This window comes from Manis pentadactyla, chromosome 9 (genome assembly GCF_030020395.1).
Source record: "Manis pentadactyla isolate mManPen7 chromosome 9, mManPen7.hap1, whole genome shotgun sequence".
NCBI lineage: Eukaryota > Metazoa > Chordata > Mammalia > Pholidota > Manidae > Manis > Manis pentadactyla.
The window spans coordinates 123,381,846-123,402,303 of record NC_080027.1 but is presented as its reverse complement, the minus strand read 5'-3'; the positions used below and the strand labels follow the sequence as shown (position 1 = coordinate 123,402,303).

Below are 20,458 nucleotides of genomic sequence, written 5' to 3'. Positions count from 1 at the left end.
TTGGGTAAGCCACTGTTTGTAAGTCACGGGCACAGGACGCCCCTCCAGGGTTTGAAAATATGTCACTAACAGCCCTGCTGGGGGCAGGCCTGGGGGAGGCCTTTGGGAAAGGTTAAAGGGCAGCTTGGGAGGCGGAAGAACGGGGGCTGTCCCGGCCCCTGCCTTCCTTTCCCTTCTTGGATTAGCGAGTCGGGCGAGGCTGAAGGGGGAAGAGGGGAGAGGTTGTCTGCAGGCCCGGGCCCCTGGCCCGGAGCAGGAAGAGGTGGCGAGTAGCGGGAGAGGGAGAGGAGCCGCTACCAGGGACAGCGACTTGGGCGTCCAGCTTCCCTGCCCCTTCCCCCTCCCACCCAACCTGCGGCTGTGGGGACCCCGGGGAAACAACCTGTTTCTGAGCAAACAGCACAAGAAGCAGGTGCCAGAGCGTGTCTCTCGATCTCGGCGTTACAGAAGAGGTGCTCCCAGCCTGGACCCCAGACAAGGGAAAGAGGGGCCTGGGAGGGGAGGAAACAGGAAAGGAGGAGGCAGGGAGCCAGGGAAGGGACACTGTCCCCTCCCCTGTCCTCCGGCCACGCAGCAGCTCTGAAGGAAGACTGGGACGGGGAGCAGCGACAAAGAGGAACAGAATGCTTTTGGGGAGGCGAAAGGAGGACAGGGAAGAGACACCGTGCTGGCCCCGGCCAGGCCGGAAGCCCGCCTTGGTAGGGGTCACCTGAGTAGCTGACGAGTCTGCCTACAGCTGTTGGGGCAAAGGAACAATTACCCCGCGGCAGCAACCTTCCACCTGGGCCTGGGAAGGGCACAGCCTACAAAATTCACAGGCCCTTGGTTCAAAACTTGCAAACTTCAGGATGGTAACAGCAAAGCATTAAACCAAGCCGCTGAGCACCCATGAAACCGCCCTGCCAAGAGGGCCAGTGCCTCTGTGCTGCTCCTCCTGGGAGCGTGGGCACCGAGGGTGGCCAGTCATATCCGTGGCGGACTTAACACAAGGCAGAGAGCGCAGGTGGCCCCGCTGCTCCCAGTCGCTACTTCCTCCTCTTTCTTGGCTCCCGTGCCCAGAAACTTGGGGGCCAGGCCGTGCTCCTGCCCTGTGGGTCCCGCGGCTGGCACCTCCCCCTTACCGTGCCCGGTTTCTGTTTGCCTGTGACAGCCCAGGCAAGGCAGCACCACAGCTGAAAGCCACGGGGGGGGGGTTGCCTTCTTTCTCAAATCTGCCCTCAAGACTGGCACGGGGAGTGCTCTGTTCCTGCCCAGCAGACCCTCTGAGGCCGGCTGACATCACCATTATGTCATCGGACCTCCTCCGCCCAAGAAAGAGGCAGGGGGACAAAAGCGCCCCCAGCTAGGAGGGGGGTAAAGTCAACATTCTTGCTTCAGAGACAAATGAGCCTCTCATTTTGTCACAAGTTCATGTGTGAGTACACATCACACACACACACACACACACACACACACACACACACACACACACACACACACAACCAGCAGCAGCTGAAAAAGTCCACCTTCTCCTCATCCAGCAAAGCCCAGGAACTGCTGTCCGCACTCCCCACACAGGTCTGACTTGTCCCGAGAAGGTGCCCGAAGGTGCCTGGGTCAGGAGGCACAAATGTTTGGGGACTGAGGATGGAGGGACCTGAATGAGAAGATGGGGGGTGGGGACGAGAGACATCTGAACCCAGAAGGTTGGCTTTCTCCCTGGATTTGTTTTGCTCCCAAATGACAAACTTTGTCTTCTTAATGAGCTGAGCTCTCCCTGTCCCAAAGCTCGGTGTGCCTCCACCCGTTCTGTCCTGCTCCCAGCTCTGCACACCTGACGCTAGTGAAAGGGTGAAAGGCCAGGCACAGCCTTCCCAGCCTCCGTTGGCAGCACCCTCTCCGCCTCCAGGCTGGATCCCAGGAGAGAGGCCGATGGTGCCTCTGCCTGGAGCTCCCCAGCCCGCCTCTGTAGACAATGGCTCAGGGAGAAGGAAGGGCAGCAGCTCCAGCTTTGTGTGCAGGGTGGCCACACAAAACCATTATCTCCACATCAGGATGGAGAATGGTCCGAATCTCCAGCTTCGGTGCCAAGTACTCACCCCCTTGGACTTCACCCTGCAGATTTCCTTCCAATAAATAGGAATGGTATCGGAATCTGACCCAAAGCTGAGCATCTGTTTGCAGTAGTAACACAAGCTCGCTCCAGCTGACCGACTGGGTCTACCTAGTGTTCCCATACTGTCCCAGAGCCACCCAGACGAGCATAGTGCGGCCAGATAACCACTCACTCACCGGCTCTTGCCCGTGGTCCCCTCTGCTTGCACTTGGCCCGACTCCTCTCACACTCAGGAACTGGGAAAAGGTTTTCTTCTAATACTCACCAGTCCCCGGTGGGTAGCAATCATTAACAGCCACACAGGCTGACTGGCCTTAACCCCTTCGGCACTGGGTTGCCTCAAGCTGGCTGACGGATGGCCGGGTCCCCTCTGCCCAGCCCCGAGGAAGTGGCCACTCCCACCTTGCTGCCATCCACCTGAGCAATGCCGGGCCTCCCCCGCGGAGAGCGGAGCCGCTAGGCCCACCCAGGCCGCGCCGCCTGATTGGAGCACACTCGCAACCTGAGGCACTCTGCTCTGGCATGATTCCCAATTGAATGAGCCCACATTATGAAATACTTGCCTAGCAGGCCAATAGAGGAGCTGGGATCTGGGGGAGGGCATGGTATTTTTATTTATTTCTGTAGGAGGGAGAACAGACAAAGGTAGTCGGGGCACCCCTAGTCTAGGACGTGGATGGGAGTGCCTCTGGCTTTTCTGTCCAGGTACAGTGCACAATCCTTGAAGGCTTCTCAGCAATTTTAGCTCCTAGCTGTTTGGCTAGAAGGTTTCTCTGCCTTAATAATGCCCTACCGAGCTCTGGAGTTTTGGAGAGAGGAACTAGGAATTGTAATAGAAACAAAGAAGGGAGACACCTTGACTGCAAAGGATTGCCTTGATGTGCATAAACTATGCGACCACAGGTGGTGGTCTTTATGGTTCCAAGCAGCAGAAGTCATTTCTGTATCTTTGGAGGGCGCAGTTGAAAGGTGGGCAGCAATGAGGACAGCCAATCCCCTCTCTATCCCTTTAAAAATAGGCAGCTGTTCTGGGAAATCTAAATCCAGCATAGATGTATCTACGGGGAGGATACATGCAAATCAATGCAGATATGTGCAAATGAGCAGTGCCAGGCTTGTCAGAGTTAAGCCCTTGTCAGGATTTTTCTAGTGTGAGCAAGAAATCAGGTAGTTTGCACACCCTGTAAGGGAGCACCTCGCTTGTGTGTGAAGATATCGGTAGGGAGGGCATAAGAGTTCAATGAGCATACCGATTAAACAGGTACTAAGTAGAAAGCCTTCCGGAACAGTCGAGTAGGGTTTTTAAGCCATGATCATAAATATGAAAGGATATACAGGAGAATGCAAGTGCCTTCGTTCTACACACCCACAATTAACATCCCCTTTTCTTGTCAGGGCCCAATGGGTGATCTGGCTGCTCCACCTCTTGCCAGCCTGGTCAGTAGCTGGCACCTCCTCCTTATCACCCCTGGTTCCTGGGTGTCCAGCCACTGTGGCTCAGGACCCAGGCTTAAACCAGCCAGGGGGCCTTATCTTATCTCCGGGGCTGCCTTCCCAGCAGCCTGATGGCTGGTTGGCCCTGGTCTCTTAAAGGGGCTGCACTGCATTCCCACCTGCTCCATTCACCCTCACGAATACCACAGAAATCTAGGGGAGCCTGCTTGTGGAGGGTCAGATGCACCATACCACCCCGTCTCTTGCACCCTTTACAGCCACGGCTGGCTGCTACGCTGCTCCTGGAATGGCTTATTTCCTTCAAACAGAGAAAGATGCTGATGTTTTCATATGTCATTTTAAATGCTTATCACGTCACGCGAATGTCCTGCATCTCAGTATATCCAGGCTCCTGTTCTGTTAAACTGAGTTTTAAAAGGGGGTCGGGGCTCAGGATGCAAAGTCAATATAGAAAAATCAGGTGCATCTCTATGTTCTAGAAGAAAAAAATAAAGAATTAAAAATTCAAAAACACTACTTACAATAGCCTGAAAACATGCCATACCTAGGAATTTGACAAGATGTGCAAGACCTATACACCGAAAACTATACAACACTGTTGAGAGAAATTAAATAAAAGCTAAATAAAAGGAGAGAGATATTGTTTGCATGGATCAGAAGATTCAATGTTGTTAAAATATCAATTCTCCCCATATTTTTCTACAGATTGAACACAATCCCAATAGGCTCTTTGTAAAAATTGACAAGCTAATTCTGAAATTCATACGGAAATTCAAAAGACCTATAATAAAAAAACTCACAAAAAGAAGAAGAAAGTGAGAAGTCTCAGATGGACTTCAAAACTTATTATACATCTACAATAATCAAGACAATGTGGTATCAGCATAAAGATATAGGTATAGATGGGTGGAACAGAATATACCCATGCATATATGGCCATTGGTTTTCTGCAGAGACATAAAGGCAATTTCATGGGGGACTGGCAGTCTTTTCGATACATGGAGCTGGAAAAACTAGAGATCTGTATACCAAAACCAAAAATGCTTTACCCTACCATAAAAAAAGTAACTCAAAATGGACCAAAAACTAAGGGTAAGAGTTAAAACTACAAGATTTCTAGAAGAAAACATGGGAGGATATCTTAGTGATTTAGGGTTTGACAAATTTCTTAAATAAGACACAAAATGCTCCAACTTTAAAGAATTTATCAATAAATTCAATGTCATCAAAAAAAAAAAACAAACTTGGTCCTCAAAAGATGTTGTTCCAGTAACAAAAAGGTAAGTCATAAACTGGGAGAAATATTTGTAAAACATGTGACTGATGTAAGACTTTTATCTAGGATGTATAAAGAACACTTACAACAAAAATAAGGTGATAACACAATTCTTAAGAATGTGCAAGAGGATTTAAGCAGACTCTCCATCAAAGAAGTTATACTGTGTACAATAAAGTACATGAAAAGATGCTCAATATCATTAGTCATTAGGGAAATGCAAATTGAATCCACGAGACAGCACTCCACACACCCACTAGAACAGCTAAAATTAAGACTTATCACACCAAGTGTTGACAAGAATGTAGATGAACTGGAACTCATACACTGCTGATGAGACTGTAAATGGTATCTCCACTTTGGAAGTCTGGCAGTTTCTTAAACATACAGTTAACCACACAACCCATCGATTCGGGGTTTACCCTCAAGAAATGAAAGCATTGGCTGCACAAAGCCTTGTACACAAATGTTCATAGTGGCTTGTAAGAACCTCAAACTGCAAAAAAAAACCAAAACCAAACCAAAATGCCCAGGAATAGGTGAATATGATCTATGTGTTACCTCCATACAATGGTATCCAACTCAGCAATAAAAAGAGATGAATTATTGAGACACAATAATTGTGTCTCAACACAATTATTGAGACACAATAATTGAGACACAACAACAGGGATACGTCTTAAAATAATTATGCTGAAAGAAGCCAGGGCTTCCAAAACTTAAAATATATACTGTGTGGGTCCATTGTATAAAATTCTAAAAAATACAAACGGATCTATCATGACAGTAAGCAGAACAGGGGTTAGGGATGGAGGAGGTGGGGGGATCTGAAAGGCAGGAAGAAACTGAAGGCAGTGAGGGATACTGGCCCATTATCTTAATTGTGGTTATAGCTTCATGAAATGCATCACATTTTACCCTTTAAATATATGTAGTTTGTCATAAGTCTATTATATGTCAGTAAAGCTATAGAAAAGAAAGCCTTTAGTTGAGACATTAAAAAAACAAAACCAAAATGCCACAAAAACCCAACATTATAGGCGCTGCCATGTTTCACACTGTGATGGAATGTGGGTGAGCGGGCGAGGCGGTGGGCAAAGATTCCTGCTTCTCTGACTGACCTGCTTTCATCTGACAGAAATGCTGGTTCCAAAGAGGGATGAACGTGGGCCCTAAATCAGCCTGTACTCGGATCATGGATTTAGGTGAAATAATGTGGTCTTTATAAACACAGTCTTTATAAAACTGAAGGATTATTTGTCTATGAAGAAGGGAAAATATCAAATAAAACCCTTTACAGTTCACAAAGCACTCTCATAATTATCTCACTTGATTCTTTTATGATCCTGTGAGGTAGGCAGAAAACACTAATTTCCCTCAAAGAGCCCAGAGTTCCAAGTTCAAAGTGTCTTGGCTAAGACAGCCCACCTCCTACACGGCAGGAGGCAAGACTGAACCCCGAGGAGTCTTTTAACCTCAGTCCGACGGAGCTCGGTCACGTCAGCGCCCCACCTGCCCGCAGCCTGCCCGTGTCCCTGGGTACTGGCTGCGTTCCCGAGCCTGTGGAACGTGGGCCAGCATGGTGGGGCTCACCCCGCGCTGGGTGCATGCTCTGGGACAGTGGCCAGCAACAGCCCTGAAAGGCGATCCCAGAACGGATGAAAACAGGGGCAGATGGAGGGTCAGAACAGCACCAGCGAAGGGGACCCATGCAGAGTTAAGACAAGGGGACCTGGTAGAGATGAGGGGACCCAAGGATCTAATTAGATCACACATTTGATGAAAAAAGGAAAAAACTCAACCAAACACCACTCCCAACGCAGGAAGTCTGGTGGGTGTGGAAGCAGCTGGAAGCTGTTAGAAGGCTTCAGGCCTCCGTACCCCTCCTTTCCCTCCTCCTCTGTCCCCCACCCTTCCTCCTCCTCCACTCTGGCCAGGGTGCAAAAACAGTGGCTGGCTGGGAGCCCCACCCCTTCTCTCCCTTGTTCTGAGGACAGGACGCTGGGAGAGCGGAAACCCACCCTGCAGGTCATGGGGGGCACAACATGGAGGGAGCTTCCAAACACTCCGTAATCAAAGCCAATGGCATTTTAATGTAATATCTTTTGAAATAAAAATAAATGCAAAAAAGAAATCCATGATCAATGAAATAAATAAAAACCGGATCAGTATTACTGAATTTCCTTTTTGTCTGAGGCTCCAACACTGTTTGGAGTGATACTGTTATTGTTCCTGTCTTAAAATGTTGATACTTTGTTCTTCACAAAATGTTTGTACTAATTTTGATTTTTTTTTTAAATATCACATTAAAACAGTATTTACCTTGATGACTGAGTTATTTGACTCCCTTAAATGTCACACCTAAGGAGGGTGCCTGCCGTGTCTCATCCTAGCTGGTTCTCTGCCCAGGGATGACAGCTGGGGGAGTGCGAGGGAGATGGGGAGACGGGACAAAACCCACAGACGGCCAGGGAGGGCCCTGCATGGTCAGGAAAGCTCAAGGCACGCACAGCAGAAAGCCCGAGGAACTCCTCCAGGAGAAAGGGAAGTGAAGGGCCACGGTCCTGCGTTCCATTCTAATGACTTTATCAGGGCAACTGGTGATATTTGAATAGGGGCTGTATATTAGATAATAGTATCGTATCAATGTTATGGTTCCTGGATTTGTTAATTCTACTGTGGATACGCATGAAGAATATCCTTGTTTTTAAAAGGAAAAAAAAAAAAGATGGAGAAAAAAGGCTGGAGGATGACAGCTGCCCAGGAGCTGCAGTAAGACCACACCCCTCCCTCTCCAGCCTGTCTCTCCTCCAACTCCAGGCAGTCCCGAGAGTGGACAGGAGGAAATGATGGGGGCAGGAAGTCTTGTCCAGAAGACCGCGTATTGGAGGGCCAGTTGGATATCTTCCTCCCAAAACAAGGATTAACCTTGAATTCCCAAATCACTCCTCAATCTCCCAAGAAGGACTGGACCACTGGCACAGAAAAGAAAAGGAAATTAACGTCTCCCCAAGCCATGACACTAGCAAATTCTCCGCTGAGCCTCCCCAGGTAGGAATTGCCCTCCTGCCCTGATGGAAGAGGAACCTGAGAGGTCGAGTAAGTAGCCCAAGGCCGCACCATTAGGAAGTGGGAGAGGGAGCTGGGATTAGAGCCCAGGACACAGTCCAAAGCCCGGGCTCTTCCCACTTCACGTTAGTTGTGCAACTTGAAATTCCCTTGTCGTGCGTCATCCTGCAAACTAATCCTTCAGTTTATTTTTACTGAGTTCAATCCGCATTGGCCTTGAGATTTTTGGCTCTGGAATCAGACTGCCCTGGTTCCAATCCTGGCTCCGCCAGTTACCACCTAAGGGGCTTTGGAGGGGCAACTCAACCTCTCAGTGCCTACTCCCCTTCATCCGGGGAAAGGGATGCTGCAAGCACCCACCTCACGGGCTTGTCATAAGATTAAGTGGGATTACACAAGTAGAGAATTTAAGAGAGGTCCTGGCACCTAGTAAACGGTTCAGTGAATGCCGGTAATCATTACTGTCTGTCTGCCTCTGCCTTGCACTGTTCAGTCATAAGAAGAAATGGCCTAATGTTGACTATAAAACCCCTAAGCACTTCCACATGTAAAGATGGACGCATAATATTTGCTCTTAAAGAAGTTATCCATCGAGATGGCACTCAGAGATTCCTAATCTAGTTTGTGATGCCTTTAGGACAGCACCCAGCTCAGACCCAGTGACCATCTGAGGGCAGAATCACCAGCACCTGAGCATCTCCAGCAGGAGGGAGGTCTGCCCCCAGTGTGCTTTGAAGCGGGAGGTGGATTTATTTTTTCTGTGTTGTATCACACTTAGAAGTTAAAAAGCAAGTCAATTCTAGAGCCTCCATCACTGGACAGAAGGCATTACCAGAAAAGACACAAGTTCTAGTGCGTGTGCCGCACCCATCCAGTGGTGTAATGGCTGCATAATGTGGGCAAGTGCCTGCCCTTTGGGGACCCCTGGGCACAAGGCAGGGAGTCACCCTGCCCCTGGAGTGAATGAGGACAAAGAGGCTGCTGAGTCCGGAGTCCTTCGGGTTCTTCAGGACACGCTCCTCTAAGGCTGGCTCCCCATTAGAGCCGCTTCCCCATTTCAGAGGCGTGGGTTCAGCTGGGGAGGACCCGCAGGGCAGGCAGGAGAACAGCCAACAGACTGCACGTGCGTGTAGGGAGCTGAAGAGAGGCGGCCCAGGGCAGGGTGGCCAGAGGTCAGGCGGCAGGCAGATTTAGCCGAGATGGTCCTTCTCTGACAGCGACAGAGCTGGGGCAGGGCAATTTTCTAACCATAAACAGAAACCCAAGAAGCCCCAAACCACACACAGGCATGTGTGAGGATGAGGGTAGAGCAGAGAAGACACTGGGGCAGCGTGCGTGCGGAGGACAGCTCCCCGGGAGAGGAGCTGGGGCAGAAGGGAAGGGGGGTGTTTGCTGCAGGGCTGCAGGGTTGCAGCCAGGTTTGGTGGGGCCAGACACTTAGACCATTTTAGAGGGGGAGGATCCTTATTAAGAAAAAGACTTCAAATGCAAATTAGCTAGGGCCTTGACAAGGGCCGGTGAGGGAGCCCAGCCGCTAAGCTGCAGGGCTTCCCAGCAAACTGGCCCCCACACACCAGAGCGCTGGCTCACTGGCTCACGCTCACACACCTGGTTTGCGCTTCCTTACCCCTCAGCACTACTTCTCTGTCCCTTCATGTGGTGCTTTGCCGGACCTGATTTTTTTTTCCATGGCAGAGCATGGAAATTAGAGCCCTCACACCTTGGAACCAAATCCCTCCCCTCCTCAGGGAAATGGGTATTTGGATTTTGCACCACTCCCCAGATCCGGGCAATGAACTGCACCTACACCTTCACCGCCACCACTGGGGGCTGGGCCCCTGCCCACTCCTGCACTTGCTGTGAGTAGCCCCACCTTCCACAGAGGGCATGGGGGGCTCCTCCAAGCTGCCAGAAGGGGTGAAACTGCAGCTCCCCCCGCCCCTGCCTGGCCCCTTGCATTCCAGCCCTGAGCCCAGAGTCTGACCTCTGCGGCTGGCTGCAGATGTGTTCTGCGTTACAGAAATAGCCTGGCTCCTGGGCCACCCAGCCCTCCCTCTCCTCCACTCAGAGACGATCCCACCTCCCAGGCCCCAGGGGAGTCAGCAAGACCAGAGGGAAGTGCTCGTCATCCATTGCCCTGCCACAGCCCCCCACGGAGCAGAGCTAAGTGGGGCCTGTTTCCTCTGCGGCTCCCTCCACAGCTTCTGCTCCCTGTCTGCCATTACAGGGGGTGATGGGGAAGGAGGCGTAAGGCCAAGGGGTGCAGCCCCATGGAGAGGTTCTACGATCCAACCCCTCACCTTGTCTCCTCTCCAGGGTTCTTCTGGATGAAGGGCAGCAGCCAGCCAGAAATGGTTTCACATGTCACATGCTGGGGCCCAAACCCGTCTGCTCAAGCAGGGGGATAATTTCATAGTCACTGATGGGACCCGAGCCCTAAACAAGACAGTGAGCATCAGCCTTTCCCACGAACCCAAGATGTAAGAAGGGACGATGGACTCAATCACATCATGAATGAACGAACTTAGAAACAGTGACGAGATTTCCAACTCTGAGACTTTTAGACGTCGACACACTGGTGGCGGATGGAATAATAAAATCCTTATTCAGACTTTACTGAAAGGACAGAGTTTTACTTATGGACAGGGTGGGGACCTGCATGGCCCCCAAGGCTCAGGTTCCATGCCCTTTCCACCCACGGGAATTGCAGCACCACCACAGCCTAGCCTTGGGCTCCTTCAGTCCCGATGCCGGATGGCCTGCCAGGCTCTGCCGGGCCCCACGGTCAGGCGGGAACGAGAGGTCAGGGTGGGTAAACTCCCCAAACCACACTCCTCTAGACCTGGGGGCCCAAGAAGGGCTAATGTGTGATAGAAAGTACCCACCTTTCCAGAAACCTTCCACCCCCGCTACCCACACAGTGACAGCGGTAATAGCACTGTTCCTAAAACCCGATGCTACTCTCCCGGTTACAGGGTAGCCACCCGACGCCAGCTCAGCCAAAACCTCCCCCAGGGATGAGCACTGGGACTGAGAGAGGAGAAGAGATCAGCCCAGGTGATGTGAACAGGAGGGAGCTGCCGGAGGCCATCTTTTCTACCCTGTAGACCGACACGAAGCCCAGAGGCCTCTCTGCCCTCAAAGGACTGACGCCAGCACACGGACCGCTGCCAACAGCAAGACCACCCTTGCTGCGTTCAGCTTCTTATCCTGCTTTGCTCACCAACTCTGCAGAGGGAGGAGGAGAGAGAGGACCCCAGGGCCGGGAGCCCTGAGCAGCCTGGGGAGCTGGCATCAGGGAGGACAAGGGGAGGGCCAGAGAAGGCAGGTAAGTTTGCTATGAGCCGGTTTAGGAAGGCTCCTGGGATGTTTAGGAGGGAGCTGGCAACAGGAGAGGCGGGAGCCATACAGGGGAGCCCAGACCCCTGGGGAAGGTGGCAGGTGAGCGCCGCTGACGGGCTGGGAAGCTCCGAGCCGACCAGCCACCAGCTGTGGGCCCTTACATTCTCCAGGACAGCCACCGTCCAGGGGAGGAACACGCCCTTACTCTCTCTCCTGCGCTCTCCAAAGCAGGCACGGGTTTTTGTTTTGCTGCCTTAGAGCCTCACAGTCCCCTTAGACCAACAGGTCTGATCTGCCCTCAGGTCAGAAAAACCTACCTCCCTGGCACCAATTCCATGACCTAACGTCTCCTTTAAGGATATTTTCTCCCCATCTGTTCTCTAGTTGGCCGGAGCAGATGTTTCTCGTTCCTATGGCAACTACCCCACCACCCTTCCTAATGGGCATTCTCCTAGCCAAGGACACAGCACAGGCTGCTGTCCTGCCAGAGCCGCTGGCCCTTACGCTGCTCAGAGTTCATGGGCGGCAGGTTCCTCCCCACGCAGGGACACCATGGACACCTGTGCACCTGGATTTGAAGAGTTCAAATCTTACCTGACCTAGAAACGACCCCAAATGGCCATCACCATCTGACAGAGCTTCGAAGGTAGCGGGAGGGAGGTTATCTATGCCATTGCCCAGGCAACAGGCCAATGTCCGTCTTTCCAAAGAAGTGTTAGAGCACATGGTGTACCTTCGGCAGATTGAATTAGCACTTCCTTTGACCTTGGTCGCATTACTAATGAAGACCAGTGAGCCCCCCTGATTGAATTCTCCTTTCAAGCTGCATGTCAGTCTTACCCTTATCTGGATGGAGTTCGTGGTCCTTCCAGACAGTCCTTCTCTCCGGATGGGCCCCCACTCAAGGCAAGACTTCTGCAGTCACGCAGTGGGTGGGGGCAGGAAGCACTGTGCATTTCACTGGCTCTGCACGGGGTGGGCGGGTGTTTCCACAGCAGCTGATGCTCCTCTCACTAAACCCAACTTGACCCCATTTGTTCTTGGCTCTCAAAGCCCCCATGAAGCCACATGGATTCCTCTTGTAAGCCACAAAGTTGACTGAACTTTATCTTCCTCTCTTCCGAGCCTTTAGCCTACCGGAATCCCAGAAGTCATTGTATAAAAAGAACAAGCCAACAAATAAACCCTATCAGATGAGTGGAAAATGCTTCTCTCATCAGGGAAGACACCAAGGTCAGGGCTCCCCTGCCCCCAGCCAAGAGGGGTAAAGGCTGCCGCACCTCAAAGGAAGAGCCTGGCTCCGGAGGAGGAAGGACCCAAATTGGCATCAAATTGGCATCAGAGCTCAGCTCAGTGACTGGAGTCATGTTTATGGGCTGGGCAACACTGGGCAAGTTACTGGCCCTCTCTGAGCCCTGGCTTCCTCATCTGTAAAATGGGAATGCTAACTCCACCGGACAGGATTGTATGAGGCTGTAAAGAACACAGTGCTTCAACAGCATTCCAGATGCAATGGAAAGGGCTGTCCTAACTCAGGGGCAGCAGGACCCAATCTGACTGAATCTAGTTAGCAGCAAAGCATGACCCAAACTGGCCGGGACTCTTTATAGCCTTTATCCCATGTAATTGACCCTTCAGGTAAGTCTTGCTGCAGAAATAGGAATATGCTTGATTCAGGAACTGCTCTGGACTCTGCTGGAGGGCTTGTGTAACACAGACTGTGCACCGTGCTGTGATTCGGAAATCCACAGGCCTCGGGGTGCAGATGAAGAGCTGTGGTGCTTTCCATGCACTCCTGTGGTCCCTGAAGACAGAGGCTGCAGGAGAGCCACCAGACTTACTTAAACTAAAGGTGCAGACAGCCATTGCAAGCCCTTGCTTCATCACAACCTAGGTCTCTCCTGGCTCCCTGGAACGCCAGCCGAGTGAGGCAGGGGAGGGGAACCAAAGACCAGCCCATCGGCCATTAAGAATCTGCTGCTTTTCCACCAGAACGCAGCCGGCAGAGGCAGTTGTTATTTGGTTGGACTTCAGGTATAGACATGCCTTAATATTCCAAACATGCCTCCCCACCTTGCTGGGCTTCCAGCCCTCTCTCCACCTTCCCACCGCCGCACAGCCTCATCTGTGCCGCCTACTCCCCGGAGCCATTCCCAGGGGGACGAATGACTCAGCCTTCCGGAACATGAAGAGTCAAGGGGGCCAAACTGTGTAGGGAATTGGGCTGAAGGAGGGAAACCTGAGTGTGACGGAGATGACCACTGGAGCAGGGGTGCGAACCACCCCCACCACCACGAGCACACAGGGGAACAGGTTTGGTGTGTTTCTCCCAATGCTGTTTCATGGCCCCAGGAGGCTTTTAAAACGGGAAACCAGTCCTGACCACTAACTGAGCAACTGCTGTTCTCAGATCTCTTGACTCCAGCTGTACATTTTATGGACTTCCTGATGATTGGTAGGGACTTGACCTGTGCCAAGAACACTGTCCAAGAGGGCTTCTCAGTTCTGCCCCAGATCTGCTGTCTTGAGAATACCTGCTGCATCTTGTCCCCTGCAGCCACTTTCCAACAGACACACAGTCGGGTGGACTGCAGACTGCAGTTCTGAGAGGCAGCACACTCCCCTGCTCTTGTCTACCTGAGGGTCTGGACGAGGCCCAGCTGTCTATCAAACAGAGAACAGAGGCACACAGACTTCAATAGGATGGTGGCAATCCAATTCAACTCCCTCATTCTACAGAGAAGGAATCTGAGGCCCAGAGAGGGACTGAGGTGCCCAGGACCACACAACCAGGTGAAGACAAAGGTGGCCCTGGAGTCCAGAGACTGCTTCCCATAGTATCACACGCAAGGATGGGGACATCGTTAAGGCCCCCGTCATGTTCCTGTTCACTATTACAGTCAGGAAAAGCCATGCAGAATAGTTAACACTTGCTGCCCTTTGGGCTCGAACATCTCAGAAGAGTCCCTCATCTCTGAGAATCTGGCTGTACTCCCTGACTCTAGGTCCCAAACTCATCCAAAGTTAGGACAAAATCCCCATTAAAGTCCCCTTGGGGAGACCCACTGTCGCTGGTGACCAGAGATGGGCTGAGAGAACCTCTGCCTTCTCACCATCACTCACTTGCCCTGAATGGGGCCCCGAGGTGGAGCCATCAGGTGGCCTGCAGAGAGGACCCCCGTGCAGAAGCTCCTCAGGTGGCTGAGATCTTTAATTTTCACTTCTGAACCCTTTTTCACTTTGTCTTTCCCCTTTGGCTAGTCTGAACAGGCCTGTGGTGTCTGTCATCAGTGACAGGTTTGGGCTCTTCCATAACGGTGTTCAGGGCCCATAGCACAACACGGACCGGCTACTACCCAGAAACCTTTTGGGAAGAAGTTGGTGTACCTGGCCTCAGTCTCCCAGCTCAGTGCTTAAGGCTCTCGTTTCCTTTAGCAGTTTGTCCTACTTCTTTCTCTGCCCCAGGAAAGCTTAGGGTGAACCCCTAGAGTTAACAACCTAAGTCAAGCCTCAACTGCTTTCCTAAGCTAGGAGGGCTCTTGTTTCAGAACATGACAACGGGGTGGAAAATCCAAGCAAAACTTCTCCCCTATAAAGGAGCTCCCGGGCATCTGCTTTCAGTGAAAGGGTCCTAGAATGAACATCAAAAAAAGCATCTACTTCAAGTTCCAGGGTGATTTCAAACTGACTTTCCCGTGAACGCCTTCTCTCCTCCAAGTCTGCGCACATGGGCACACGCAATCACGTGTCTCAGTCTGGCAGCTGGGGCCGCCTGGGGATTCCCACACATTTGTAGCTATTCCAGGCCTCACTCCTCAGAAGGCAGAAGACTCAGACACTTGAACGCCTCCAGGAGCCTCCAGATTTAGAAAAGTTCCAGTTGATATTGCTGAGGGCTCAAGAAGATCCACCATTTCAAAATCTGATAGCAAGATTTTTAAATACCCTTGACTCTTGACCATCTAGTTAGAAAGGTGTTTCCAAGTAAACACTGACTCCAAGATCCCAAATATAAAATATACCTCATGCAGCTCCAATAATCCAACCCATAAAATCCCCTCCATCTTTTTCCAAAAGATGACTGTACACATAGGAACTTCCCAAACCTGATCCCAGAGCCCCTCAGAGAAGGAAGCTTCCGACTCTCAAAGGGGAAGTGAAAGAGAGCACATTTCTTTGCCAGTGGCCTTGTCTGGGAGGTAGGAACCTCTCACAGCTTAAAAATGAGGAAACCAGGACTCCATGGGGGTTCAAACGGCCCGGGACCCGCAGGGAAAGAACAGTGGTGACAGGAACAGACCCAATTCCAGGCATCTGCCCCAAAGAGCCCTTATCAGAAAGATTCTATCTGTTTGGAGAAGGTTCTGCCTGGAGGCAAGGTTTGGGGATTTCATGAACCAGTTATTTTCAAAAAGTGAAATTTAAGGAACCACTACAAGGTTACCTCCTTTTATTTTGCCAAATAAGGACATTTTAAGAGCCCAGCTACCATCCACTCTCACCATCAGCTCATGAAAAGAAGAAGAAAGCCATAACCTCAGAATAAATATGTGAGCCTATCTCCTTTCCCCAAAAGAAATCCTTTAAACTCAATACATTTTGCTTTCTTTAAAAATAAATTCAGTTTCCCCTGTTTATCCCATTTCACCTCAGACTGGCAGAAACTCTGCCAGCAACCAATATTTGATAATCACAGGCTTAATGGTGATTTTATGTCTCTTTTAGCTTAGGCTTAAAAATTAAAAGAAAGGATCCTAAGCTTTGGGGGTTCGGACATTTGTAGGAAACCTGAGTTGCACAAGCGTGGAAGGGCATACATACTATTCTTTGCTTACGTGAATGCACTCTTGTCAACTCCAAAGAACTGAGCAAATGCGGGCTGTCACTTCATAAATCCCGTGTTCCGTGAGCATCTCTCCACGTGGAGCCTCCCAAGTTTCTATGAGCCCCCTGAATTTTACAGTCCCCTTGCCTATTTGGACAATCTGAGAGAAGGGGGAGGAAGACAATATGCCCCAAGTCAAGAACTCTCTGAGAGAGAAAGGCAGCCCCTGGTGAGTGGCAAAGAGCATCAAATCGGCTATATGACAGGCACAGACCCACTGATGTCATTTCAGTCACACCAGGAGGAACCAGAGAGGCCTGATTTCATTCCAGCGAGCGGTTGTTCCGCTCTGCCTTCCAAAGATTATTGCCTCTTGTTCGTTATTCTGACGGAGAAAGTCTGGGGGACCAAGAGGTACAAGGGACACATGGAAAAGGTACTGGATTAGGAGTTCTCTCCTGACCCTGATCCTCCTACTGACTAACCATGCGTCCTTTCCACCTCTGGGCTCCAGTTTCCTCTTCCATGTGGCAGGAATAATCCTCCCTCTGCCTGCCTTAGAGGAGTGCAGCTAGACTGTGAGATCCTTGAAGGCAGAACCAGGTCTTCCCGGTGTCTAAATACTCAACGCCTAATACAGTACCTAGGAGAGAACAGGGGCTGGTAAACATCTGCCCAACTGAGCCAGCACTGAGTGTATGCACGTGTGCTCCAAGCTGGAAAGCACCATACAACTGAACAAAGGAAGGGTTATTATTATCTGTTGGCCAAAACGATGTATCACAGTATCTATAAAATATAAAAGAAACTGGAATTCTATTCAGAAGTAGCTGTGATGTAAATAACAAATAAATTTTTTAAATGCCCATAGTTTCAAAAATAACCAGACTGTAAACCTATTAATTATATTGCCTAACAAATGGCTGTGTGATTGCTTCCCAGATTCAACTGCACTATACAATTTTCTTATGCTGAAAATGTGTTTTTACTGCACTGTGCCCAGCCCACATCGCCTCTCATCCATCCGTCTCGTTTTATTCAGAAGTCAGTAGGCAACCCTTGGTTCACGCACCTATTTGGGGTTAATGTCTGTCCTGGCTGCCTCCTTGGGATGTGCTGGAGCTTAGGGCCCCCATCCCTCTCCTAACCTTTCCATCCGCCCCATGTTCTGCCTCCAGCTCACCCCACACTTCCGATGCTTATCTTGCCACCCAAATCTGCTTTTCAAAAGCCACCTCCAGCCCCTTGCATTCAGCCTGGTCTGGCACCACTCCTGCCAGACCCTGCCTCATAGCAGTGCTGCCCTCTAGGCAGGGCTGCACAGATAGGTTCTGGCAGCTGGGCTAGGCTGCCTGCCCACTGCCCCTGTACGAGGCAGATCGCTGATCTGTGCTCCTGGCCACGGAGAAACACCATGCAGATCCTGGGATGACAGAGCCACAGTCAGCAGTCTTACTCACCACCCACCCATCACTTCCCCGCCCAATTTCTGCTTTCAGACAGAGTGCCAAGCAGCCCCCACCACCCCCACCACTCCACCCTATGCTTTGGCCTCCATCCGGCCCAATTCTGAGGCACTGAAAGAAAGTCCTTCTGGCACTTGCCTCTCACAGCTTTGATCTCTTCAGGCTGGTTAGAACTAATTCCACATGGAGACCGGGCTGGAATCCATGCTGGTCACACCTTCCCGCCACACAGCCAGCCGGAGGACTTACAGTCCGCTTTACCGGGAGTGTTTCTGAGTGCCTGCGCGAGCCAGGCTCCGGGGGCATCAGTCCTCTGCACACGTATCTCCAGCACAGACCCACGTCCCTAAGTTCCCGCCGCAGCCTCCTGCCTCCAACCGAGGAAACACCCCTTTTCTAGAAGTCAGAAATTTCCCCTGACTTTTTGATGGGACACCACCCCCTCCCCCAAGGAAGATGGACATTCACAGCACACTGTTAGGAGAGAGAGAGGGGACAGATGAAAGGGAGGGGAAGTAAAGGAAGACATGCCTCCCAAATGGAATGGAAGTGCCCCACCACATGCACTTCCTCCCTTCGTCCCTCCCACCTCCCTCCCATCCCTCTTATGGTGAGTTATTCCTCTTTGCCCAACACGTGCGTCCTTCTCCCATCCTCTCCACTGAAGTTTGGGGAGCCCCAGTTCTCTCTAGCCCAGATCCCCAGGACCCCAGATTTTACCTGCCATACTGGAAGTCAGGACCCAGCTGCAAGATGCAGACCGCTGATTGAGAAGAAAGGAAATAATCCTCCAGATCTGAGAAAATTGCCAAGGGTGGCCGATGCCGAGATGGGAAAGAGCCAGGGAATCCAGAAATCCCCAGCCTTCAAAGAAGGCTCTCGTGTCAGCTCTCTCCCTGCTCCAGCACAGACTGAAAACTGGGGGAAAGTCTCTCCCGATAAAACAGGGTCTGAAATCTGAAACTACAGGTTGGCTGAGTCCTGTATAAACACTCACACCCCCAGCTCCTGGGGTCTGATGGCTTACCCGCCCTGCTCCCCTCCCTCGCCACCCTGCCTGCAATCGGGTAATATCAGACAGCCCTCTAGCTGCAGCTAATATCAGACAGCCCTCTAGCTGCAGCGTCTCTCCGGAAACCCAGCGAGGGGGTGGTGCCGGCACGGGGGTGGTGTTGGGGGGAGACCTGCCTGGCGCTGTCCAGCTGTCCACCGTCCTCCCAGCCCCGCCCTCCAGCAGTTCAAGTCCAGGTGCTTAAGTGGACAGGGTCATGGCAGTAAGGTGATGGGCAAGTTCCCAGTTTAGGAGGAGAGATTTCTAGACTCTTCCTCCACATTTAGGAATAACATTCTCCTAAGGATCAGATTCCAGATAACTGATCTGGCATACGCTCATCGCTGGACTCACCTTCCTCTCCTTTCCTAGTTTTCTGCATCTGGTTCTTCCAGGCCATTGCTTTCCCTTATTTTTCACTTGGAATCAAATCAGGCCAGGTGAGAGTGGGAAGGGAAATCATGGCAAATACTGCCTCATTGTGCAGAGGAAGATGAAATGGCTTGTCAAAGCTGGGAGGGACCCCCAGCCCAATTTGACATCTTGGGTGGTAGAACAGAAAGAGAGGTCTTTAAAAGTCAGACGGAATCACACTTGAATACAACCAGATACCCACTGGAATCACTGATTGTGAGAAATATCACTTAACTTCTCTGGGCCTCAATTTCCTCCTTTGCAAAGGAGACAAACCACACTACCTGACAGAGTAACAATTAAATAAGGTAACAAATGTAAGCAGTAGGCACCCGGTAGGTGCCCAGGAAGACCCACTGCCCTCCCCACTCTGCTCACCAGTGCACCCTACCTTTTATCAGCTTACTTCTGACTCAAAAAGGTAACTCTAAATTGCCTGTAATATTCATTGTTTCTTCAGGTTGTTGGTTTAATGTTGCTTGTTTACCATCTTTACATCAATCTGATTATTAACATTCCTAGTTTACTTTGAAAAGAGCTCAGAATGCAATGCTTCGTTCCTACAAAGGGAAATCTTTGATCTAGAGGCCAAAGTTACAAATTTGCACTGCAGACCTCCCTGGCAGAAGTCTCTCATCACAGCCTCCAGGCTCCAAGCTTCAGTCCTGTGAGCCCAACTACCTCTGAGCACTTCCCCGTGGGAAGCTAGTTTTCACCTTAAACTCAAAATGTAGAAAATCAAATTAAATTTACCACCCACTGACTAACTAACTATATTATAGTGTTGATATGCAACAATCTCTAAGACACAGCACATGAAGATCATGATGGGCAGAGCGATCAACTTAGTGTGCTAGTATTTGGGTTAAGAGACGAACTTTAACTCTCTATATGATTGTATTTGCCTAGAGTAGGGGTCTTTTTATGTGAAGGGTTAGATAGCAAATATTTTTAGCTTCGCAGGCCATATAGTCTCTGTTGCAAACACTCGATTCTGCCTTTGTTTTACAAAAGCAGCCACAGACAATATGTAAACAAATGAGCATAAGCAAAGGAGCATAAACCAATAAGCATAAAGAACGAGCATAAATAAATTAGCATAAATGAGCATGGCTGTGTTTCAATGGAACTCTACTTGTGAACACCAAAACTTGAATTTCATCTGATTGTAATGCATCACAAAGTGCTCCTCTTCCTTTATTTTTTTCAGTCATTTAAAATATAAACACAATCTTTGGCTCTTGCATTGTACAAAATTAGGTGGTGGGCTGGATTTGCACACAAGTCATAGCTTAGATGGACTTCGAGCATCTCAGAAAGGACATGGCAGTCCCTGGATCAGTGATTACCCCCAAGGAGGTAGCTGGGGTCCATCTGAGATGGGGCAGGAGGGAAACTTTTCATTAAAGGCTATTCTGTATCATTTGAGTACCATTAACTATGCATATTAAAAGCAGCCAAATAT

The 20,458-nt window shown here is 50.5% G+C and overlaps 1 protein-coding gene across 16 annotated transcripts in view; it reads right to left on the bottom strand.

Annotated features, from left to right (window-relative positions):
* The window catches only part of PLEKHA6 (pleckstrin homology domain containing A6), a 130,804-nt gene that overhangs the window by 49,070 nt on the left and 61,276 nt on the right, over positions 1-20,458 (bottom strand). The window contains exon 1 of one of the 16 annotated variants that reach the window (XM_036909658.2): positions 18,249-18,359. The exons of 12 other annotated variants lie outside the window; for them this stretch is intronic. The gene's annotated coding sequence lies outside the window, so the exon portion shown is untranslated. Of the gene's footprint in view, positions 1-1,121; positions 1,142-2,078; positions 2,194-2,271; positions 2,522-18,248; positions 18,360-20,458 lie in introns of those variants that run through there. 3 more of the 16 variants (XM_036909655.2, XM_036909657.2, XM_036909659.2) reach the window with 3 other exon arrangements.